At 41.8% G+C, this 8,756-nt stretch overlaps 1 pseudogene; it reads left to right on the forward strand.

Moving 5' to 3' along the window:
* The first annotated feature begins 5,799 nt into the window (after positions 1–5,799).
* LOC144767824 (transformer-2 protein homolog beta-like) lies at positions 5,800–6,536 on the forward strand (annotated as a pseudogene).
* Positions 6,537–8,756: the final 2,220 nt, after the last annotated feature.

Below are 8,756 nucleotides of genomic sequence, written 5' to 3' on the forward strand. Positions count from 1 at the left end.
TGGAAAGTTTGAGTGCTTGGTCTGGGGAAGCACACATTCAAAATAAAAAAAAGGCACCATTGTAGGGGGTTCTCCTTGTTATTAAAAATTGATCTCTACCTGAATGAACCCTCGTTGCAACGTAAAGATAATGAAATCATGATGCACTATTCTACACCTTGCAGTTCGCAGGCATCTCTTTCAAGCCAGTAATCAGCTCACTGTTCTATATTAGGATTTTAAATTATAAACTTTTAGTAACAAAATGATCTCTATGACAAGAGCAGGTAACCACTGACCTATTTATTTCATAAACCCTTTGTGATCTGCATGGTACAAGTTCTTGACTGCAGCCAAATAACCCTCTGCACTACCTTACAATGAGTCAAAACTTTTACCAGACAAAACTGCTGGTAGGTTGATGTGTTGGGTATGGTATTAGGAGCAGAGAGCAAGGCAGCGCTTTATCTACCAAGATATGGTGGTGATGTTGTCATGGCCAGGGCTGGAGCACGAACAAGCTAACTAGTGTCACGCTCATGTATCTTTGCACAATAATGCAAAGGTGTCTGTGTGATTTCTGTCACAGGTTTTGTACTGATAGGGTACACTCACAGGACAAAATACCAGCTCAGCCATAATTAAAAATTGTATGGGGCTCATTCACAAGAGGGCTGCACCACTGGAGCATAACTGTTTTTAACACTCCAGTGGCTAAGACCTCCTAATCATTTCTATGAGGTGAAGCAAAGCCACACATAGAAGGAGGAATAGCTTATCTGGATTGTTGTTGTGCAGGAAAGTGTCCCTTCCTGCACAAAAACAATCCTGTATGTAATGCAGACACCCTTTCACCATGGTTCAAGTGTACCTGTGTTGGCACTAGGCGGCCAAAACAATGCCAGTGCAGTGGGAAAAGACAAGAATGCACCGTATATCATAAATACAGTGTATTCCTGCTGTATCCTTTTGACGCAGGGCAGCCCAACAAAGTGGGAAGTTTGAACAGTTTGGATAAAAAGTTTACTCCAGCCTCAAAGAGGCATTTTTTTATTGTGCACAGCCCTGTCTTATAAATGTTAATAGATAGGGCCTTGCATCGAAACCATGGGCAGTTGCGTGGGAACACCTGAGTACCATCAATACTGCGGCATCTTGAAGGAAGGTAAAACCAAGTAACCCTTAGCGCTGCTTGCTTCATTTTAGGACTACTTTACAGATCAATTTGTGCTGAAAAGTAAGTCCCATTTCTAAACATTGTGCTAGTTTACACCACATCTGTATTAGTAAATCTGCTCCTCGGTTTGTTCATTTTCTGAATTCGGGCAATTTATTATTATATCCATTTGGATGTTTCTAGAGATGACTTTGAAGGTTCTACAGCCCTGCACCAGCATCAGTGGACAGTGAGACTATAAAGCATCAGAAATATCTGCTTCCTTGGAGCTCTCACTGCAACTGCTGCTTGTAATCTGGTAGTGTGAGTAAATCTACTACAGAACATGAAATGCCTAATAGGAAGGGATCTGCATAATGCTGCACATTAACTTCAGATGTTTCCCAGCCAGAGGCGAGACAATCTGTGCTGCTGGTTAGCACGGAGTAGTGATGGAGTGTAGTACGCACTAGTCTGCCAGGGGGTTCACTGCCTCCATCCTTGACTTGTTGGGATCTAGTCCTGGATGAGAAGCAGGGCTGTTGGAGTGCATAAATGAAGAGGTGAGGTTGGGTGCTGGTTCATAGAATGTCACAGACTCAATACTGACTCTGAAGCATTAAGTGAACCCCAATACAAACTCTGGTCTCTCTCTAAGTCCCATTGTGTGCAATGTCACCAGAACTAGGGCAAAACAATCCTTATTGAAGGCTAGAGTATACTCTCACATCACATTTATAACATTCCAAAGGCTGATTTATCCATTCTTAATGGAGGTAAATGCAAGACAAATATCATACAACTCTCTCAAGATATGCAGCATCACACATATAAATCTGAACAACAGACGTGCTGTATTTTAAATTTCATAAAACTGTGCTCTTTATGTATTGTATTTCAAAAGTATCACATTTATTATAAAACTGTGCTTCTTGTGTACCATATCAAAATATCATAAAACTGTCCTTCTTGTGTACCATATTGCACATATCATAAAACTGTGCTCCTTATATACCGTAGCACGTATATAATAAATATTTTTCCCTCATGTATTGTGATGTATCATAAAACTGTGCTCCTTGTGTACCATATCATAAAAATCATGAAACTGTCCTTCTTGTGTACTATATCACACATATCATAAAACTGTGCTCCTTATATACCGTAGCACGTAAATAATAAATCTTTTTCCCTCATGTATTGTGATGTATCATAAAACTGTGCTCCTTGTGTACCATATCATAAAAATCATGAAACTGTGCTCCTTATGTGTGGTACTACATATAATAAAATTGAGCTCCTTATGGACTGTATCACATATATCAAAAACCTGTCCTCCTTATTCACTGTATCACATATGATAAAACTGTGCTCCTCATGTACCATATTCAATTTTTTTTTAACAGAGCTTTATATAGCACGAACTTGACCCAAAGATGTTGGATATCATAGTAATAGTAATATTTTTATTTGTATATGATTAATTAAAATCTTTACAAAAATATAAAACGCCATATGACAGTACAAATGATTTAAAATACAGCAGTTACTATTCAAGGTTGTTATTAAGTCCCGATGAGTCTTTCAGGTGTGCTTTAATCTTTCCTTCATTAAATCAAAGAACTTCACAACCAGACAATTCAGTTTAATTGTCAGGTTGTGAAGTTCTTTGATTATCAGAGCGCTTTACATCGCACCAGTTGTGTTGCATGAGGACACATTTATTTTTGTTAAGCATGGGGAGATTAATTATTTGCCCAGAATCACAGGATGTTCAGCGTCATTGCCAAGACTCGAACCCAGTTCCCCAGATTCAAGGTTCAAGGTTGATCCCTCTCACTTATATCTTAAAACTGTGCTCCTTATGCACTGTCTCACATATATCATAAATCTGTGCTCCCTATGTACCATATCACATATATCATAAATATGTGCCCTCATGTACTGTATCACAAATATCCTCAAACTACGAACTGTAGTTCAAATAACACAAATCTCCACTCCTAGTCTGATAAATCAAAAATAAAGTAACCTACTATTGATACACTGTATCACAGATATCATAAGGCTACATTTACTTTATCTGCTCAGTGTGACAAGGATTCACAACCATTATAACCTCTTCAGCTATTGTACTGCATTTACCTTGAGTCTTGAAACCAGTGTACTTGAGGGACTCTTAATGGATTGTATGGAAATGGGCAATTCACTGATTACTAGGATAACTCGTTATATCTGTTTTGTCTGTTATCAATGTATGTGAGAATTTTTGTAAGGTTCAACCCCTATTTTTTGTGTATTTTGTACATTGAATATAATCCAAATGATTTTTGATTCACCTGGTTAGTACAATAATTTATTGAGTGAACTCTGCAAAATTGGAACTGATTTATCTTCTTCAGTGTCATATGTTGTCACTATATTTAAGATAGATTTATGTGACAAAAGTATTTTTTACAAAGAACTCTTGTCGGCACCTTTACCTGTTAGTTATTTAGAACGTTGGCTTTTCTCTGCTCTTAAAGCTTTGTGTGCCTGCAGCCTGTCTACAATACATGTCTGTGGTGAGTGACCGCTTGAATTTGTGCATTCCTTCTTGACAGCCATGCAAAAAGGAAGATTAGGTGTGTCTGAGTGCCCATCAGCATCCTGATGGCTTATCCTGGACAGGATGGGAGGGAGGGAGGGAGGGAGGAAGGGAGACACCTGAATGGGCAGTGTCCTGTCCCGACCCAAAGGGCTGATTACTCCTCTGTAGTCATTCAGGAGCCAGGGATAGTAAGAAGGGACCTCTGTACACTTCAAACACCCTTCCTTTAAGTCACTGTCCATTCAAAGGCACAATTGGGTATACATAATGGGTCTCTGGGTCTCTGAGCCCCACCAAATCAGGCACTTTAGGACCTGTAAACAACATCTACCAAAAGAACTGCTGTGCTGCTACAAGGGACTGTCACTCTGCTGGTATGCTGCTCTGGAAGAACAGTTTTTTAGCTGTTCTGACCTGCTGCTCTCTGACCCTACTGAGGGAGAGCTAAACTCTGCTGTGAACCCAGAGTGATCTCCAAAGGCATGGCGGCTTGCTTGGGACTCAGGGATATCAAAGTCAATACAATTGGTGCATCTTAAGTCTGCATGTCTTAGAACTGGCCCATAAACCCAGGGTCATGCCTGCACGTGTACTGACAGCTGTTACTCATCTGGCAGGTGCGGAGTACACTGTCCATAACACATGCACCCCACCACAGAAAGCTGCCTGCCATTCTAGTTGTTTTTGGCCACAGTTTCCTGTCATTCCTCCATTCCTGCTCTGACCTGTTCTCCTCTTATCTTTCCGTTCTTCCTCTCTGTTCCTTGTTGTGTCTGTCCAATCCTAAAATCCTGGTCCTCGGACTCCTGATCCTTGCTTTCCTCCTGGATCCAGGGGAGAATCTTTGTCGGCAACAACCTGCATTGAAAAGAAGAATAAAAAACACTGATTCAGCAGAACTTGAATTGTGTCTGGTAATGAGTCTTGTGTGCTTTCATTGATTTCTAAAGACTGTTAAGTCAATGCACTTATCTGATGGGGTTCCATCGCCTCAGCGCTTCTGTGTGGTTAGAAGTGACCCTTCGTCTGTTTTATCTGTGGGTGGTAAGAAAATTCAGATCAACATGTTTGAGGATGCATTGTGGGACGGTTTCATTACAATTTTTTTTCATTTGCATTTGCTCATCTTGTGAATGGTAAATAAGAAACTAAAGAGGGATAGCCCATATGTTTTATGCATGATGTTAATGTGCTCTGCCGGAATGTATTATTTGTTCCCTAGTTATACTCTGCATCCCTGTAAGAAACCTGATTGGATGATAATAGAGGCATTATTGTTAGGCCTCCATGATACAGGCTCATATGTATTAGTATCCTAATATACTGTTTTGATTAACCATTGGAAAATTACCCTCTTCCTTTCATAATTAGGCTTGCAGTACCATTTATTCTTCCACATCAATTTACATGGGAGAATGGGGATTTACAGGTAGACATATAGCTGACACCTCTGCACACACTTAACAGAAGAGTTAAGATGTGTAAATATATGTATTAGGTTATTAATGTGGTGCTTGTCTTTATCCATTGGGAGAAACTCATAGATGGGCCCTAGACTGACGCATTCCCTGCAGCACAGTCTTCTGTGGATGTTGCCTTCAACTCTCCTCCCTTCCCCTTTTCCCTTTCAATCACGTTTAGCTTTGATATTGGATGGGCCTGCTTGTTTGATTATGAAGTGGGGGACTTACGTTGTGATCCTTTTTCACTTCTGGGGTTCGCGACTGCCGTTGAGAGTGAACGAGGTCCATTTTGTGCTCTGTGTGGGAAGAAGAGCGACAGCGGCGAGCAAGCATACGGCGAGCGGGTATCTTGTTCCGCTTCTAGGAGCCCAAGTGCACAGCGTTCTTGTAAATCTGCAAGCCACTCCCCTGCTCATTCTAGGTCTAAGTGCGGATCAAGGCACTCCAGAATCATGTCCAGGTCAAGATCAGACTCTAGATCTAGGTCAAGGAGGAGTTTGCGCCGACACTACCCAAGATCAGGCACTCGGTCTCGCTCACACCGAAGATCCAGAAGCAGATCATACAGCCGGGAATATAGGTGACGTCGCAGCAGTCACAGCCACTCTCCAATGTCCAGCCGCAGGCGCCACACTAGGGGCCGAATACAAAGGACTTCAAAATCTGCTTCCAGGGGTGAAAAAAGAAGTGGTGATTCCTCCCTAGATCGGTCAAATCCAGACCCAAACTGTTGCTTGGGGGTATTTAGCTTGTCTTTATATACCACTGAGAGAGACCTAAGGGAAGTTTTTTCAAAGTATGGTCCACTTTCTGACGTGTCAATTGTTTATGATCAACAATTGCGACGATCAAGAGGATTTTCATTTGCGTATTTCAAAAACGTCCAACTGCATGGAACTTGATAGACGCAGAATTTGTGTAGATTTCTCTATTAAAAAAAGGCTTCACACTCCAACACCTGGCATCTACATGGGAAGGCCTACCTATGGCAGTAATCGAGATTACTATGACCGTGGATATGACTGAGGATATGATGACCGTGGATATTACAGCAGCAGCAGATCATGCAACAGGCGGCGACCCCCCTCCCCTTACTACAGATCCCGTTCCAGGTCCCGATCATATTCGCCTCGTCGTTATTGAAGAATGAGTTCTGAAAAAACCTCAATTTGGCCCTAAGTTAGGGTTGCAGTTGTGGGCAGCACCTTTATTTTGTAATGTGAACATTGGCTAGCGAATGGATGGCTTTGCAGTTTATGAAGTTCCAAATGTACATTGCTGTTATCATTCTGCAGATTTGTGTAGGTTGGTGCTTTGTTAACTTCTGTTCTACCACATTGTGCACGTTTATTTTTATAGTACACTGTATATGCTACAGTAACTATTGTACCATAACTTGAATGTTTTTGTATTGCTTGAAAGTATTCAGTCTGGGCCTCGATATTGGAAGATCAAAACAATAAAAATGCTTTTTCCCACTCCTAAGGAAAACCAAGGTTAGATCTATGACAGAACAGCAAACCCACTTGGAGCTTCTTCCTGAGTGAAATGGAGGTGCAACATATCACCCTAGCTGATCTGGCACATGTGATAGGTAATTATATAGTAATGGGGTAACAAATAAATATATAGAAAAACACACAACAATTGGTCCTCACGGATATGATGGAAATCTGCAGAAAGAGACGCAGGCTTTAACTCAAAAAGTAGATGGTTTGCAAGAGCTTTGGGCCCTGGTGGTCTGCTGGGCCAGGGGGCCAGGGGGTTAAGGGTACTTGTGGTCCTTTTACCACTTTTGGTACAGAAGTGTGGCTCACTGGTTAGAAGCGGCAGACCCTGAAGCAGAGATCAGCCCGGGACCAGGGTTCAATTCCCGACGCGGCAGGGTCTTGGGTCAATGTCCACGGACTTGATAATTCTCGCCGAGGTGCCTACGCTAACCATGGGTCCCACTCTGCAACTCTGGGCAATAGTTGCTTAATCTCCACAACAGCCCCATCAGCGCTGGGGATGCCTGGCTTCACCTTGGAGGTGTCCAGCAGGGACCATCTCACAGGGAAAGCCAGGATGGGTTCTCCAGCGGTATACAGCGCCAGGACACTCCGAGATGGAGTAACAGTGCGCTTTACAAGTATACTTACTTTACTTTACTTTACTCTAAGTGACAAGTCCAGGTACAGAACCCCAGTTATTCAAGTTACTACCCCACCCATCGTACCACCAGCACCACCCAAGATCATTCTCATGGGACCCCACGAAGTTTGTTGACTTTATCAACCAATGCCAACTACATTTCATGTGTAAGGCAGCCTGTTTTCCTTATGAGCATTTGTTTTATCATAATTAGGGGTACTGCATCTACATGGTCGATGCCATTATTAGAACGAAACGACCCTTGTTTATATAGCTATACTGCCTTTAAAGACAAACTAAATCGGCTACTTGGGCACCACACGCTCTTGCAATATGTTGAGCAACTGATACTCAGAGGTGCTACATTTATGCTGGAATGGAGGACTACATTATTTGCTAATGTCATCTAAGATATTCAACCACAAAGCAAGAACATGGACATTATGTTGCTTGAATAACAAATGCAGAAATAAATTGTTCTTCACGTTCAAATATCACTTTAATTTGTCTCATCTCCTTCTAGGTACAACTGCGGAGATGTCGCTTTGTGCCATGCAGACTGTGAGTGCCTTAACTTGTGCTGCTCTTGTCTTTGGAATGTTCCACTTGTGCAATTATAATATAACAGCTCAGGAAAAACAAGTATGAGAAGGGACAAAAACAAGGGCATGGAAAGCAATCTTCACATTTTACACAGGATAAAGTGTGACCTTGACATCTGTCATTTAAGACATGTAACCTGTCAGGGCGGACACATTTAGAGAAGAGTTAGGTAACATTTTCCAACCATGCGCTACATTTCACTGCCCTGCAGCAAAGACAGAAGGGTAGGTTCATATATTAAAGTCCTACATTACCTGCCTAGGTTTTGGAAGGCTCTGGTCAAATTGTCTACCAACCTGCATCTGCGTCTGTCTACTCGCTTTCAGTTTTTAATTACTTCCTGTGCCTCAATAGTTTTTGCTTTGTGGGGGGTTTGAATGCATATTTGAAGACTTGTATTGCACTTTTACGCATGCTGGTAGACGCAATGTGAGGTATTTGGATAGGATAGAGTTGCCGTTTTCAATGATTGCACAGTGCTGGATGATTGTTCGCACTGTGCAATCATTGAAAATGCATCTTGCACAGTGCGAACATGCTACTACGCAGCTCGCGTAGTGCTACGTGAAGTTCGCGTAGTGCAAAGTGCACTTCGCATATCTTCGCGTAGCGCTACTTCGCGAACTACGCCCAGGGTTAATGAAGAATAACTGGATAAGCTGTTTCAAACAGAAATATGTCTCACAGATTTCTCTAATCAACAATACCAGCAGCATTACCTAACGGCTATAAAATACTGCAGTGAGGGCAGAGGAGGGGGTGTTGCAATAGTTTTAAAAATGACTTTGATTGCATACCCATCCATATTGAGGAATTGGAAGATGCAGAAGTG

The sequence above is a fragment of the Lissotriton helveticus genome, chromosome 7, assembly GCF_964261635.1.
Source record: "Lissotriton helveticus chromosome 7, aLisHel1.1, whole genome shotgun sequence".
In the NCBI taxonomy this organism is placed as follows: Eukaryota; Metazoa; Chordata; class Amphibia; order Caudata; family Salamandridae; genus Lissotriton; species Lissotriton helveticus.